Genomic DNA, 17,924 nt, shown 5'->3' with positions numbered 1-17,924 from the left:
CTCCATCATCTTCCTTCACATTCTATTCCAATCTTTCTTCACTTCTTCCATCCATTGCATATTGAATAAAGTTTGAGTCAAATAATTAACAATAAATATCCCCAATTTCCTTTTCCACAGTACTTGGTCGAGGAGAGAAGGGCGATTAATCAAGGACAACCTCTTTATTCAAGTCTCACTTTTCGATAAACCGATTCTTCAAAAGAGGAAGGCTAAAAGGATAATGGCAACTCAAGAAGAAGTCAATGAGCTTAGGAACCAATTGGTTACCGTGACTGAGACACTGAAGCTTCTCGCACTCAAGATCGATGATCCCGTGAAGCAACAACAGATGGACCTCATGCAAGAGAGTCTAAGCAAGCTCTCTAGCGACTATAAATTTCAGGGCATGAGTTCACAAGGGCTCTCGCTGGACAAGGAACTTCTTCCGCATAATTTCAACGCCACTGACATCCCAAAGTTCAAGGCAACAGAAAACCCTTACTTCCATCTAAGAGCTTTCGAAACTATAATGAGTATTAAGGGTATCGATAAGAAGGTTTTCCCCTCTCTGTTCTCACTATCTCTTAAAACCGTTTGCCAACAATGGTACTTCTCCCTTGATAAGGAGAAAACCTCTACCTGGGAATCGATAGTAAACGCTTTCGTTGATAGGTACAAGTGCAATATCCAAGTTGAAACCGACCATAGACAACTTGAGATGCTAAGACAAAAAAACAATGAAGGTTTTACTTCTTTCTTTAATAAGTGGAGGGAAACTTCCGCTAAGATGATTGAGGTCCCCACCGAAAAGGAATTTGTGAGGATGTTTATCAAGAATCTCCAAGAAAAGTATTCAAAGCACCTAAAATATCAACACAATTTGAATACTTTCAAGGCCGTTTATGACATCGGAATTGAAATCGAAGATGACCTCGCAAAGCAAAAAGCTACTAACAATAGTAACCACGGTGGATGGAAAGGAAAGAAGAACGACAATCCTTCTTCTTCCGAAAACGCCCACTCTAGTAACAATGTTAGTACCTTTGATCTCAGTGAAGTTTTAGCCATAGATAACCAAGGATCTAAGAAGCAACTAAGGAAAGACTTCACCCCCATTGGGATGAGCTACGATACTGCCTTCGATCGACTCCATGCCAAAGGACTCATTACTCCCATTGGACCTATTCAAGATCCCGCACCTGAAAAGAGATTGCCTAGTTGGAATCCAGACGAACACTACAAGTACCATTAAGGTAGGGGTCATACTACTGAGAGTTGTTGGAAGCTAAAGGAGGCTATCCAATATTTGATGATAATAACAAGCTTCCCATGCCTCCAGTTAACAAGAAGAGCGAGTGATGATAAAGGAAACAACACAAGACAAGAGGCGAGCTTCAACGACAAGATTTCGCGACCTCTTTTTTCTATTTCTTTTTTATTTACCCTTTCCCCAATAAGTCTAGCATAGGCACCCTTTTTATTCTCCTTAGATTTATTTTGTAGGATCATTATATATTTTCTTTTAATAAAAATGAGCATTTATTTCCTTACATATGATCATTTCATTATATTGCATTAAAAAAAATAATAAAATAAAAAAAATCCATGTCGAATTAAGCACAAGGTATACCAATTATTTGAGGCACCCCTTGTAGCCACGTCATATCTCCTTTCACCTTTCAAATATGCAATCCTTTCTTCATAAACCACTTTGAGCCTCGTCTAACGGTATACCTTTCTTTTTTCAACCTACATCTATCTAACCTTGGGATGGGATGGTTTGCAACTTTTGCAATTCTAAAGAAAGCTTGAGCAAATTCAAAGATTAAAATAGCAAAAAAAAAACAAAAAAATAAATAAAAGTGTACAAAAGGGCAAGTGTTCCAATGTCTTTGATATGAAAATGTCTTCGATATGAACACGTCTCAGATTGCGTCTCTTATCGAGTGCTCGGTACCGTGCCTGAGAAACATGAATGCCAAGTGAGTGATAGACTGCATGATCGAGATTGCTCACACTTATAAAAATGAAATAAATGCTAAAGCAAAAGAAAGAGCTAAAAAAAGAGTAGAAACTCAAGCATAAAATTATAAAGATTTAAAAGCGAGGTTGCACACCTTGGGGGCTTATCTAGGGTCTTGAGCTTTTATCCCCTTCTTCTTCAGCCTTTATCCTAACCACGTTACAACCCTTAAAAAGACCTTTTTGAGGTATACACATACTTGTGCGAGGTTCGGCTAGAGCTACGTTCGGCTTGATTCCTAACGGATACGTAGGCAACCTCACATTGGGGTGCGGCCGTAAAAAAAATGCATTCATATTCAAATTCACACACTTACACAATTGATCATATCAAGGGATCCCCTGTGCTCATCCATATTCACTTAGAGCAAGACTTGGGGGCTTGATCCCTACATCATTAGCTTACCTAGCCTAAGAGTCACCATTATTTGACTCTTCTAATAATAATATTTTTCCACACACTTAGCCTTTGCGGCCTAACTTTAGTGTCACTTTCACACACATCACAGATACATGACCAAATATACTTCCCTTAGGAACCCTTTGTCATGAAATATTAACACAACATTGAAGCATGCCTTGTCATATCAACATCACTCATCATTGCATCACAAAGTACGAAGTGCTTAGCCTCCGTGCCTAAGTTACCCAAATACTTTCATCATTGAGTCACCCATTGAGATAGCCTAGGATGGATTAATCCTTGCACCTTGAAAGATAGTATCAAACAACATTTGACTAAGCTCATTCAACATGCATTTGAAAACTTTTGATTCTTTTTTTGCGTCTTTATTTTTCGGGAGAACGTCGGTACCCTCCACAAAAATGACGGAAATTTTTTGCTTGTTTGCTTTTTCGAGTCGCACGATCACATTACAATGCACACACGAGTCATGAGTCACACGTGTCATTTCACTTCAAGTCGAGTCAACCTCGAGTCAATCACATCGAGTCAAGTTTATACCTTGAGTCGTGTCAAGTTATTGAGTCAAGCAACATTAAACCTTAGGTCAACCCTAAGATAATTAAGCCTTAGATCACCCCTAAGATGGTTAAAGAAATTGGCAAAGTTCTATAGTAAAAAATAAATACAGGTGTAGCAGAACAGGGAAGACCCTACTCCAGCGCCTGGCGCCAGAGATATTTCAGTAGCGACAGAGCTCGAAGCCTCTCAGAAAGGTGATTTCGACCTCATACGGCAATTTCGGGTTCCTTGGTACGCCAGTTAGCCCCTATAAGCAATTTGACATGATTAGTAGTCGGCTCGATTACAATCGTAGTAAGTGATTGACCTGACAAAAAATCGTCTCACTTAGCTTAAGCGCCTAAAACACTGGCTCATTACAATCGGTTCAAAATCAAAAACTTAAACAACAATATTTCCAACTATGGATTGTCGCGCATTCTTATTAAACGACAAAGTTTTCCAAAAATTGGATTGTCATCCCCAACTGACAATATTTCCAAAAATGGATTGTCGTGCAGCGACTTCAACGGCAATTTTTCCAAGATTGGATTGTCATCTCTGGCAAAGTTTCCAAGCGTGGATTGTCGTGCTCCTTCTCTGTTTGGCAATTTTTTCCAAGTTCGGATTGTCATCGCTGGCAAGTTTTCCGATATTGGGTCATACACCCAGTTCCCTATGGCAAAATTTCCCAAAGGATTGTTATAGGTCTCTACTCATCATAAATTTTGGCAAAAGTTCCTCAACGTGGATTGTCATTCATTTCAGCAAGTGGCAAATTTTCCCGAAGTGGATTGTCGGTCGACTCTTTCTTGCAAATGTTCCAAGACGCGGATTGTCAATAATGGCAATATTTTCCCAAAAGGATTGTCGCATAGCGTTGGCAAGTTTCCAAGGTGGATTGCTTTCAAGAGTTATATTCCAAGATGTGGATTGTCGATCGTAGCAAAGTTCTTATGAAAGATTGTTACGAAGCATTGGTAAATTTTCCAAAAATTGAATTTTGGCAAATTTACCGAGGTACGGATTGTCGCTTCATCGTGAAAACTTTTCCAAGGATGGATTGTTACGTGGCATTGACAACTTTCCCTAAATCGGATTGTCATACATCATACAAGAGTTGTGTTGGCAACTATTCCCAAATAAAAGAGGATTGTCGACATACTGGTTCACAAGCAGCAAAGCGCCGACATATTGGCATGGCAGCATTAAGGATTAAGAAGCAGTGATCTTTTCGAAGACTATCACAGCGGAAATTAAACATATCAAAAGGAAGCTCTTTTTTCAGAGACGAGTGAACATCGAAATAGCAAGGTGGCGTTCCCTAGCTTACAGAGAGTTGTCACAAACAACTGGAGGTAATTTCGGGCGAAGTTGTCTTCGATCATATTCCCATAGGCATGGAAGATGGTCATAATGCGGATGGAGATCGTTTCAAGAGAAATAATCTTCGATAGTATTCCCTTGGACGTGGAATATTATCAATGCGGATGAGGATTGTTTCAAGAGAAATAATCTTCGATAGTATTCCCTTGGACGTGGAATATTATCAATGCGGATGGGGATTGTTTCGAGAGAAATAATCTTCGATGATATTCCCTTGGACGTGGAATATTATCATAGCGGAGGAGGATCGCTTCAGGCGAAGAAATCTTCTAATTTGGAAGCAATTACGGGCGTAGCGGTTTTCAAGCGGGATGACATTCTCTAGCTTGCAGGAGGTCATCAAAACAGTAAAGCGGCAGCAAATCGGTTACTTTCAGAGACGTGTGCTCGACGGTGCAAGATACGCGTTTCTTAACTCTTTTATCTGTTTAACTAACGCTAGTTTGCAGGTATCGGCGTTACAAGATTGATTTAGGATCGCAGAACGTTCTGAATCATTCTCCGTCCCTATCGCTACTTTGACTTTTGTTTTCGAAACTTGCGTTTCTCCAAACTCAGTCAAAGTGGGGGCTTCTGTAGACACCCATTTGTGTCTCCCCTAAACAAAACCCAGTGATGAGTACCTTTCACGTCGAATCATAATCGAATGAAGCGAAAGTGTAGAAAGTCTAGTGTTGCGAAAAGTTTTAATTTCTTTTCTCTTCTCTCTGTTTTTGAAAACTTATTTTAAGAAAATAGTCAATCCATTTTGGTTGTTCCATAATAAGGATCCAATATAGGTGTAGTTGGATGGGGTTTGAAAAGACCTTTCCAACGATATATTATAAGCCCAATTCCGATGAATAATGAGGAAGTTATAACCAAAATACTAAACTGGGCCCGATTTGGTTTTTATATGCCGCCCAATGATCTAGAGGAGGGCCTATTATTAATTATCATTCCTAAAGCTATTAGGATTGATTATAGTCTTTTAGAATACTCTAGAAGGTTCTTTTAAATCCTAATGGAGTTAGGATTGATAATTATGTTTTAAAGAGTTTGAAATTGAATAAAACTACTCCTTTTAAGAATCCTTGTTTTGTACGAAGTGGAATATATTCAGATTTTATTTTCGTGCCTCATAATATTTATCCAAATTTTATATGGTTGGATAGATCTTGAAATTATCTTTCCAATGATATATTATAATATTAAATTCGAGTTATAACGAAAAGATATGAATGAGACATGAAACTTTATCCAAAACTGACACCCTTCCACTATTTTGGCCATATCTTTTTTCTACAGAATATTTTTACCTGATTATAATTGGTTTGGAAATTAGACTTTAAGAGCTTTCCATTGACATATTATATGCCTTATTTGGACTTCCGGATCAAAAGATATGATAAAAACAAAAACGCGTTAAAAACAGGCTTGGCGCCTGACTCCAGGCATTGGCGCCTGGAACCAGGCCTGGCGCCAGCCATTGTTGCCTTGTGCTAGACATTGGCGCCTGGCGCCAATGGCCAATGTCTGGCGCCAACCTCGTTTTGCGTGCGCCAAGTGCTCTGTTTTGATATTTTATCTTTTTGGCTGATTTTCTCTATAAATAACGTATTAAAAACTCCGTTTCCACGGACCTACAATTAGTTTTCATTCGCAATCATTAATTCTCTAATTCTCTCTTAATCATTCACCAATTCTCACGATCATTCATCTACAATCAGTTTTAATTAGCATTCTCTAATTCATTCATCTCTTTCTTTCTTTCTCTCTTTCTCTAAACCTTGTTTTCATATACAAAATTCCGCATTCACGAGATCTAGAAACACCTAGCCATATTCGAAGTTGTATTTTCCCTAGACGTGAAAGGTTTTAATTTCTGATGGTTTGGTCCCAAATCTCTCTTTCAATTATTTTATTTAATTGTTTTGATTATTATTTTCCTTGAAGTTACTAACGTGTGTATTTTGTTATTAGAAAGAGGTACGAAGCATCAAAGTAAGTACTTTAAAGGTTTTAATTGATATTATGATGTAGAAATCATGTTTAAATTGTAGTTATGATATTCCTAGTATCATGTCTAGGGTAAATTTAATATTAAATATGATTGCTATGATGCCTTTTATTCTCTTTCTAATATTTATGATTGTTAGTATCATGTTAGGGCTAAAGATTTGATTTTTATTGCTTAGTGACATGCTAGGGCTTGTTATTAATCTTGTTAGTATCCTGCCTAGGATCTTGCTATTTTTATTTTGCTTTAATATTAACATGAACATGATTATGATTATAATTTATGATGATTATGAATATTATTATTATTATTTTGATGATGATTATTTTATTTATGATTATTATAATTATTATTATGATTATTATGTTGCTTGATATTTTATTTATATTTTTTGCTTGATCACACCTTTTATGCATGTTTAAAGGGAATTGGTACTTGTAATCACGCTTAATAAGATAATTAATAATCTTGTTTAGGGTTAATTGTGATTATAATTCAAGTGATCGCCAATAATAGTTTATTTGTGCATTATTATTCAACCAACATAGATAAACAGGTTTAGGGTTAATCCTATTGATTGCATGTTAATTAGAAAGCGCACATGAATACGATCAGAATAAAGTAGAGGCCTATTATTAGGGTAGGTTCAATCCCTTTTAGGTTGGATTTGTACCTTCATCCCCGAACCCTTATTTGGTTCTAGACCTTACAGAGTTGACGATCTCATGGATCGTTAAGGGGTGTAACCTTCACCCTGTGAATGGTTTACAAGTTCCTAAAAAAACTTGTTGGCGACTCTTTTGCTCTATTTTCTTCCCTTTTGGACACCACCGTACTTTAGTGTATGATCACAGTGGGGTTCAAGCTAGTGGGATTAAAGCTTGAAATTATTCCCTACAATACTTCGCGCCATTTTTTCGGATTTAAAATTTTCGAAACATGATTCATGAAAGTTATCAACAAATATAACCAAAATGAGAAAGCAAAACAAAAATTCGAGCCAAAATTTGAAGAAATATGCCAAGAACGAACTTAAACAAAGAAATGCTCATACAAGGTTTAATACTCAACCATTTTCGTGAAATTTATTGCAAAACACTCCTTAAGCATAGCATAATATATATAGGACAAAAAATTTCAAGAATTATCGAGCAAATTGGAAATCCCCAAATTCGAAAATTGGGGCTTTGCAGTTCGAAATTCCCCAAATTCAGCCAAAAAATGAAGGAAAAAGGCAAAATACTTACATTGGATTATGGAAAATATGAATAGGTGACGAGATGTACTTCCTTTAGCTTCAAAAACAAAGAAATTCGAGCTTTTTAGAGAGAGAAAGAAGTGAAAATGGCGAAGGAAGGAGAAAGAGAGAGAGAGCAAAATGAAAAATCGCGCTCAGAGATTTTCTTTTTGCTGATTTAAATGTCGCATGCAACTCAATAAGTTGCACGTGACAGCCCAATGCAATTCAAAATGATGCGTGCACCTGACCAGCGCAACCCACTAAGTTGCGTGCGGATACTGGTCACTAAAAGACCAATACTTTGATTTTGATCCGTTTAATTTATTTCTAACGAGTTTTGCTCGTTGTTAGACGTAATGGCATGTAACTTATTGAAACATTTTATTTTCTTTGGATATTTTAATTTTTTTTCTTTTTTGACAGTTTTTTTTGCATCATCCTGCATTCACATCGTGCTTTGTGCCTTCCCTAAGGATATGTTTTGGACGTTTTTCATAAGCGTGTCTTAAAATGTTCCGTAGTGATGCTTTACGTAAGAGCTCCCATGTATAGGTTTGTCATTTTACTGTACTGACTTTACAAATCTCACGTTATTTTCTTTCTTTTTGGCGTCCACAACAAAAAGGATGGCGTATCGTGCAGCGTAAAATTGCATGGCGTACCGCACAGCGTAAAATTGTATGGCATAGGTGTTGCGCAAAATTTCACCTCTTCTAAGCAAAACGTGATCTACCTCTCATAACTAAAACGGTAGAGTTTTTATCTTTAAGTGTTTGCTAAACTAGTCGTCTGGCGCGCTGAACCATCGAGGACAAGGCAGATTCTCGAATGGAAGCAAATGCGGTAGTTAGTGAGCTTACTGGCTTACTGGACAGTTGGGGTGTCCGTCCCCCCCCTGTATAAAGAGCGACGTGCAATTTCTCATCTGTTTAAACACGTGCCCCCAGTCTTGAGACACGTGTTCTTATCTAGTGGACAAAACTGCTGAGAGAGTTGCCGATTTTCTCACTAGATTTGGATATATGCCTCTAGTCCTGAGACATGTATTTCTTTCTTGTGGACCCTGAATACTTTGTTTTGGCAAGCAAGTGTCAAGAACGTTATTCACGTGTTACACTACGAATGTCGAAACAGCTCTCCTTTTATCATCTTTTAATTTGTTAAAATCATAGACTAAAGTTTCAATGACATGTCGAGGGACTTTAGATCAACGATGCCACAATTGAGAGGATATCATCCTCTTTACTCTTTTATAAAACTGATATCTTCTCATGACATGACATCACCCAAGACAGCCTTTACTTGTAAAAGCGTTCTACATTTGCAAAGGATCAATCTAGATTCTTTAGCGCATTAAGACTAGAAAATACTTTTTCTAGCCTTAATAGCTATTTGTCTTACACACTTAGCGAATCAAGGATTCGTTTGACATCCTTAACACTACTGAAAGATTCTCTATTCTTGGGGAACTTCGCTGAATGAGTCTCGAATTTATTTCCTTGGCTACTTTGAACCTCCTCTATTCTAGAATCGATCAAAGTGGGGGCTAACTGTAGACATCTACTTTTGGCCTCTAGTCCCGACAGGAAGTGCTATGAAGATAAATAAATCCATCTTTGTGTTGGATCAACGAGAAGAATGCTTATGCACAGCTGATTAAGTCATAAGAATGCAAAATAACTAGCCTAACCCAAAATAAATGAATTAAGGTCCAAACTAACTAAGCCCGATCATAATTAGGCTTAAGCCTGAGGTTAAAAGCTAATTATGACGGATTTAGAGGCGCTTGGGTTAAAAACCAATGCTGCCGTAGAAAAATCCGAGCGCATCCCAATGAGTAGCGCTCGTCTGGCGCGCGCAACTCATAAGATTACGCGTGATACCCAGCACGATGTTTAGCGATGCGCTTGCAAAAGGTTCATAATTTCATAAAAATATAAAATCTAATCTTACCATAATACCGCGCGCAAGACATATAGTTGCGCTGCCCTAAGCAACCCATCTATATCACTTTGCGCCGAGATGTCGTGCGCAACCCATTTTGATGCTCGCGACACTTGCTTCGGCAGAATACTGGAAACCCTAATGCATCTATTCCCTATCAATAGAGGTTTAATACGAGGCTTAAACAAACAGAAATTCACCTAAAACTCTGGCAGAAACTTTATGAACTTGTGTACTCTTAACCCTCTTGTCTTAAACACTCATCCCCCCAAATACTTGTTACTACGGTGGACGTTCCCGAACAAGAAGGAGTCCATAAGTGTTCTAAACGAAGATCTAATAAGGAGAAGTGGTAAATTCCCGAGCACTTAGATCAATCACCTTTGTTTTCTTATTTAAATAACTTTTAATTAATTAATTAGTGTTGTTTGATTAGTTTAAACGAACTTTTAATAAATTAATTCCTCATAGTATCTTGTGTTAAATAAAGAATAGAATTAAATAACTAATTATTGATTGATCACCTAAGTCAAGGCGAATCATTTTTATTTTTTGTCATTTTCACGAATATTGATTAAATAAGAATAACGACCTTTGCAATGTAATTCCTACGTGATTGATGCTTGTAAATAAAATAAACTAACTTCATTTTTAGGTATCTCATTGCATATATTGTTTGGTGATGAAATTATGAAAAAGGAAGAGCTAGTAGAGGCCATACTAGGGTTAGGATAGCGATTTCCCCCCCCCCCCAAAGGGAACGTTATTTTATTACCCTCGCTCCCGGAATCATATCTGGTACATGCAGACCAATTTAGGCATGGGTAAACTTTCGATTTGTGCTAAATATCCCTTAAACCCTACTTCGGAAAAAGGCATGAACAAGGTTTATGAGTTTTCCTAAAACTCATTGGCTACTCCTACTTGTTTCTAACAAAAAAAGCGTAATGATAGAATCAATTCTAATTCAAGGTCCCCAAAACAATCAGGAATTTAAATTCTAATACACCCTAAGAAGTGTAAAGTCCTAGGATTTTAAAGAGCCGTGGGAATTTAAGGAGAAGGATTCCCTACGATGGGCACACCCTCCTTACAGGTGGCAAAATTCCTTGATTCATGATCTGAACCAATGCACCAAAGTATATCAAGTTATGTACCTAGGAAAAGGCACACAAATATTCCCATGAGAGAAAATCTATTCTAAAAAGAAATGAAAATGAAAGCAATAAAACACGGGTTACATCCCGAGAAAGGCTTGTGTAAGGTCCAAGCTTGACCACACTAGTAAATAATATTTCAACGAACGCAAGAGCTTGTCAAATGCACTACTACACATTTCATAAGAAAGTAAGTATGCACATGACAAAATGAAGGCATGCAACAAGCTTAATGTACACCTATGGAGTAGAGAAGAGGTATGCCAAGAAGAGAAATGAGAGAAGGGAAAATAAAAAATGTAAGAAAAAGGAAGAGAAATAAAATAAAAGGAAGAAGGCATTCTCTTCTCAACAAAATATTTTGGGTTTTTCTAAGCTATACCCCTAAGGTAGTCGAGTTTCTAAGGTGTACCCATGCTTTTTTAAGTTTCTAAGCCGTGCCCTTCAACTGCTTAACAATACTAAAATGTACCCTTATTAGTTGTTTAAAAGTTAATTGAGTTTGATTTCGTGGCTTCAGTTTTCGTTATTAGGGTTGTGTTGTCTAAGATGTCTTTCTCCTATCATTTCCTTACCTTTTATCATTTTATAGTTAACTTTAGGTGACATTGAAGTCCCAAGGAGGGTACCATTCATTAATGGTAGTGAGTTAAGGGGCACAGCTTAGAAATTTGAAAAAGCATGGGTACACCTTAGAAACTCGACTACCTTAGGAGCATAGCTTAGAAAAACCCAAATATTTTTGGTTAGAAATCCCACATTATCCTCAAAAGTCATCAAATGAGGCACTTGGGGGACTAAACGCTCTTCAAGAGGAGGGGATATGAGAAAAGAAGGTAATGACATGGGATAAGAGGGAACAAGATCAAGCTTTCTTGAAAATGAGGTGTAAGGTGAACGAATATAATAGGAATTGATTGCTCACTTACACCACTATCCATTGAAACAGAAGCTTTCTCATCCAGTGAACTCACTCTCCTCCAACTCATCATTATTCAAATTAAAATCATTCTCAATCACATTCTCCTCAAATACTTCACACCCTAAATGTGCTCTTAAAAGCTTCAAATCATCATCAAAGTTCAAAGGAAGCTCATCAAAGGTTTGAGGGTCGAACTTGGGAGGTAGCTCAAGATAAACATGAGAAGTATAATCTCCCTCTAAAAACGTCTCATCCGTCTCATACTCTTAATGGTGGAAAATTTAGAAGAGAAGGGATCATCAAAGGTGAAAGCGGAAGGCAATGGTTGAAGATTTGAGATAGGAGTTGGAGACTCAACCTCACCAAACACTTCCCTCTCATCTTCATAATCATCAAGAGTAAGTTCTACTTCCTCAACCTTCTCATATTGAACCTGATCTACATCAAACTCATCTAAGCTCTATGGCTCACCCTCAAAGCAACCATGGTTATCATGCAAAGAAGATGGGGTGGTAGAAGATTGGCTTTTGAAATAAAGAATGGAGGAATGAAATCATAATCAAGGGAGGGGTGAGGGAATCAACCCACCAATTGCTTTTTCAACACTCAAAACCTCTTTATCCTCATCACCCTCAAACATCCAATCTCCTACGGAAACTACTTCATCCTCCTCATCATTACTATCTTTCCTCACAACTTCTCCACGCTTCAAAAATTCCAATGTCCCATTCTTCATAACTTGAATTACCATTTCCTTAACATTAAGAGAAGCCTAAAATTTTAGTTTCTCTTCAACTCCATCTAAAGGCTCAATGGAACAAAATTCAAATTAGGAAGGAGGTTTAAACATTAGTGGAAACAATCTTATTTGTAACAAGCTATTCGTAATGGGTATATGATTTCCCATTATAATTACATCATTTGTAACGGGCAAATTCAATGTCCGTTACAAAAAATCTGACTTGAGCAGGAAAAGATATCATTGAAACGGACAGATTGGTGCACGTTATGAATGAGTAGTTATTTGTAACGGGCATTATTCCGCCCGTTACGAATAATCAACTAGTCGTAAACAACAAATCTTGCCCGTTACGAATAACCAACTAGTTGTAACCAACAAGTCTTGCCGGTTACTAATAGGTTTCAAAGTAAACTCTAACTTTTAATTTCCCCTTTCTCACTCTCTCTCAAAATATTATTTCCCCTTTCTCTCTCCAATATTAAAGCAGCTTGGTCGTCGTCTTCAGCTCCCTCAACTCCATTGAAGCAGCTCAGTTATCAGCTCAAGCTCTCTTGAAGCAGCTCGGTGGTCCTCAAACTCCGATGGTCCTCAAGCTCGGTGGTCCTCTAATTCCGGTGGTCCTCAGCTGCGCTTTCTCGCGACTCCCTCTCTCACTCCCAAGCTCTCTCCATTACAGCAGCTCAAACTTTCTCCATTGAAGCAGCTCAAGCTCGCCCTTAGCTTCCTACTCAAGAAATTCCCATCAAATCTTCCTGTAAGCCCCAATTTCGCAACCCTTGTTTCAATTTACTTAATTGCAATTACATAATTATAGGTTTTTTTTTTTTTCCAAATTAATTGATTGATTTTACATGTTTAATTTGATTTATTGATTTTTCTGGGAAATGGGAGTGAATTGGATTTGATATTTCAGGAGTAGCTCGGTCCTCAGCTCCCTCAACTCCATTGAAGCAGCTCGGTTCTCTCCAATCTCTCTCCATTGAAGCAGCTCGGTCCTCATTGCGTCTAAAATCTGACAATTTGGTATGAGTAATTGAATTGATTTGTAGCTTGTTTTTTTTTTGTTTAATTAGTACATTGCATTGAGAGTTTCTTTCTTTTGATTTATGTTTAATTTTCTGCCAATTTTCTGCCAATTCTAAGTTGATTGACATGGGGCTGGTGCAAGGCCTACTTATGATTATCTCATGTTTGAGCCCGTCATGTATTAATAAGTAAGGATTTGACGTAATTAAAAACTCTTTGTGATATCGTGTTCTTTTACTTAATTTAGGCCTTGTTTTGCTCACTTCATTCAAATAATATATTGAAAAAGAAATTCAAGTTGGGTAAAATTTTCCAATTTAGCAAAAACAAATTTTCATCAGTAAAAAAATTAGTTATTTTAATTTTTAATGAACACTAATATAGAGAATCTGGAAAAATAAGTTTTGTTCGGTAAAATAATTTAGGATAAGTAGAAATAAATTAAGTTCAACTAAAGTAATTTCACTTTAGAAAAATTAAGGTGAAGAAAATTGGGCCTTAGAGTGGCATATTGGGAAATTATGTCATTATTCACCAATCAAAAACTGTTACTAATTTTGGAAAGTTGACAAGTTCAATTGAAGTGTATATAGTGACCGTTCGCTCTCTAGATGAAGGCAAAAGCTTATGGAATAAATCTTCTTTGTTTTGTGTTACTTCCATTTATACATCTTCTGCTTTTATTTGTGTAGGTCAGCAGTGGATTTCTACTTGCAAGTCTTAAATTTTACAGTTATCAACTGTTTCTATTACATGCAGTGGCTTTCCTGGTTTTTTTCTTCTGTCAACTGGAATAGTACTCAGAGATGATAGTAGGGTTTTTCATGCTAAATGTATCTGCTGAAAGATATATATTTTAATCAAGGTATGAGTAATAATCAAACACTTTTTATTTTGTGCAGTGCTTAGATGAGATACAGTCGTATATTCTTGTGAAAAGGTCGATGGATCAGAAAAGTGATTTTGTTGATGGTGCCATACAAGGTTTTCTTCATGAGGTCTGTAGTTTTCCTACCTAATGTATTAAAATAATATGTTGATGCCTCTTTTTTTATTTATAACTTTGTTGGTGAATGTTTGGTGCACTTAGAATATGGATTATGGACTCTAGTGTAGCCTGCTGATGAAGATATGTTATGAGTTATGTGACAAACACTCCTACACATGGGCTATACCCCTTGTGTGTTTTAGCAATGTTCATTGTTACTTAAGTCAAATAAATAAAGAAAAATCATGACAATATATTAGAGGCTTTCACCTCTTATGTCTTATCGAGTGTTGGTAGAAATAATGTGTTTCATTACCCTAGCTGTGAGGGGTTCTACGCAACTCTTATCACCTAGATAATATAGAATGCAACACTATATTTATTATTTATTTGTCAGCAGATTATGTTTTATCAACTGGTTGTTTCTCCTACCTTTGAGTAATATTATTATATCTTGTTTTATGGTTGTGCACTTCTTCGTGTTTGTGTAATTATCAATGTAGTCGTGCCTAACAATTACAGTTATAGTAAAGCAGGATCATATCAGCTGACTACTTTGTCTTATTGTTGTCTCTTTTGAAGATAGTGCTGCAATATTATACTCAAAGGCAATGCTTACTTAAATGTGGTCGCCAAATGATTATTCACGGATGTGAATTTACATTCTCTTGCTACCTTTGTGCTTAAATACTATTTTATTTACTTCTCTTGTCCCAATTTAGTGTTCTCACTTATCAGGGAAGTTAGTATATGAAATTAATGTTGGAGTTTGATCATCAACTGTTTAGTGGTGTCAAAGATTAAGGTGTATTTTTTAAATTGGTTGAGACTCCTTCTGAAGATATTTATTACTTCTCTCTTAGTAGTGGAAAGAAAGAAGTAATAAAATTAAGAGGGAGTACAATTAATCATTAATTGTGTATTCACCTCTCTCTCTCTCTCTCTCGATTTGGTATCCTTCCTTAATATCCTTAACAATGTCTTTATATCTGCTTCATTTGTTCTGTAGCTTTTTTGTTCATCTCATCAACATTTGTATATGTAATCCACGAATAACCTCAATGTGGTTAATATTGATTTCTGAATCATGTTTCAGTAAATGTTGGATCATCTGTTGAAGAAGAAAAAGCCATTTGGCATGAGGTTTCCAAGCTCATTTCTGATGGTCTAGAGAGCAAGTTGATATCTATTTTGGATGGACAATTATCATCATCTTTTCCTCAACACATGGTATGTCGTTGCATGATTGTTTATTGTGAAATTAGGAAAGTAATTTCCTAATCTTAAGTTTACGATTCATTAATAATCTATTGCTTGGATTCTGTCTCATTACTGTGTTCTTGATGGCAATGGCATCCAGGATGTTGATCTTTTCATATTGTGGGGTGAAGAAATTCTAATTGAAGCCAACCTGATCTTGGACATTCTATTTTTTTGTATATTTAAGTCATTCTGTACTTGCAGTGCTTCTAAATGGAAGGATTTATGCCTGCTGTATAAGTTATATTTTTTTGTTGGTCCTTCTGTTCTCTTACTGCTCAATGTAATTGTGGAATATATATGTTGCTTTCTCACTTACCAAAAATTGGCATTTCAGGATATGACAGCTGGATCATCAAACTTTGTTAAGCTGGGGGTGTCTTCTGAAGCTTGTAAATATTGTTATTGTGCTAAGATTCAGATGCTATTGATACTTATAGAGGCCTTGGACTTTGAGAGTCTTCTTCAAATGATACATGATGAAATTCCCTTTAGGCATGTTTTCAATTTGATCCAATTGATATGGTGTTGCCTTCTGCTCTAAAGATTGATAAACCACCTAAAAATTAATATTGTTGCTTTTGCGAATGTTGTATGTTGCCAATTTTTTGCCAATTCAAAATATAAGTTAATTATTGATGTTATGTGTTTTATTTCTATAATTTGAGTTTTATTTCTATAATTTGGACCATCACATTTATTCTAATGATTGTTTTTATTATGGATTGTTTTTATTTTGTAACCTCATTCATATGGTTTTTTTTTTTTTTTTTTTTTTTTTTTTTTTTTTTTTTTTTTTTTTTTTTTTTTTTTTTTTAATTTTGTCCAAGGAAAGCCCCGTATGATGTTGACGAGTTGAATGTGGTTCGAGAACAGTGGGCGCAATACTTTAGAACTAAATATTTATTGAATGCATAATTATTAGCTTAGGTAGAACAAAGTAATATTATTAGTGTTGTTGTATGTGTTGGATAAATTTATATAAGTTGTTATTTGTAATGTTTTACTACTTAAATATTTATATTCAATCAATCAATCAATCAATCAATCAAAGCCTTAATCCCAAAAGTGGGGTCGGCTAACATGAACCAAATATGATTATTCCGTGTAGTCATCAACATAAATCTTTCTCCTCCATCCCTTACGATCCAAAACTTCATCCTCACGTAAATCCATGCACTTCATATCCTTCCTCACTCCTTCCAACCAAGTCATTTTTGGTCTCCCTCTTCCTCGTTTAATCCCTCCATGATCCCACTCTTCCACTCTTCGCACCGGTGCACCCACGGGTCTCCGTCTTACATGTCCAAACCAACGCAGACGATTTTCCCTTAATTTATCTGCAATGTCTGCCACACCTACTTTCTTGCGAATAACCTCATTTCTGATTCTATCTCTTAAAGAGTTTCCACACATCCACCTTAACATGCGCATTTCCGTAACCTCCATCTTTTTAATATGCTCTTTCTTAGAAGCCCAACATTCTGTACCATAGAGCAACACTGGTCTTATGGCAGTCCTGTAGAATTTTCCCTTCAACTGTAGGGGAATGCTGCGGTCGCATAACACTCCCGTGGCCGCTCTCCATTTAAGCCACCCTGACTTAATTCTGTGGGTTACGTCTTGATCAATGTCACCATTCTTCTGGATGATCGACCCAAGATACTTAAAACATTCACTCATGGTCAAATCCTTTCCATCCAAACTCACCACTTCATTGCTTGTCCCCCTCTGATTGCCAAAACGACATACCAAATATTCAGTCTTACTCCGACTTAGCTTAAACCCTCTAGATTCCAACCTTTGCCTCCATTGCTCCAACTTAACATTAACCCCGTCCTTAGTCTCATCCACCAAAACGATATCATCCGCGAACAACATACACCATGGAACCTCATCTTGAAATGGTCTAGTTAATTCATCTAGAACCGTTGCAAAAAGAAAAGGGCTTAATGCAGACCCTTGATGCAATCCGATTGTAATAGGGAAATCTTTTGTCAACCCTCCGCATGTCCTCACATTTGTTGACACATCCCGATACATATCCTTAACTAGGTCTACATACCTTCGTGGGATACCTTTCTTCAACATTGCCCACCAAAGTATCTCTCTTGGCACCTTGTCATATGCCTTCTCTAAATCAATAAAGACCATATGAAGATCTTTCTTCTTTACCCTATAAAACTCCATCATTTGTCTTATCAAATGGATTGCCTCCATAGTAGATCTCCCAGACATAAAACCAAATTGGTTATCTGAAATGCTTGTGTATGCCCTCAACCTTTGTTCAAT

At 36.7% G+C, this 17,924-nt stretch overlaps 1 long non-coding RNA gene across 2 annotated transcripts; it reads left to right on the top strand.

Annotated features, from left to right (window-relative positions):
* The first annotated feature begins 12,773 nt into the window (after positions 1-12,773).
* LOC145636027 (uncharacterized) lies at positions 12,774-16,285 on the top strand. 2 transcript variants are annotated; one of them, XR_014113989.1, is made up of 6 exons: positions 12,774-13,112; positions 13,272-13,381; positions 14,287-14,382; positions 15,469-15,602; positions 15,733-15,866; positions 15,970-16,285. It is a non-coding gene; the product is annotated as an uncharacterized LOC145636027 (long non-coding RNA). The 2 variants fall into 2 exon arrangements; XR_014113988.1 differs by having other exon boundaries at positions 15,733-16,285.
* The last annotated feature ends 1,639 nt before the right edge of the window (positions 16,286-17,924 follow it).

This window comes from Chenopodium album, chromosome 6 (genome assembly GCF_948465745.1).
Source record: "Chenopodium album chromosome 6, dcCheAlbu1.1, whole genome shotgun sequence".
NCBI lineage: Eukaryota > Viridiplantae > Streptophyta > Magnoliopsida > Caryophyllales > Amaranthaceae > Chenopodium > Chenopodium album.
This window is presented reverse-complemented; position numbering and strand designations above follow the sequence as displayed.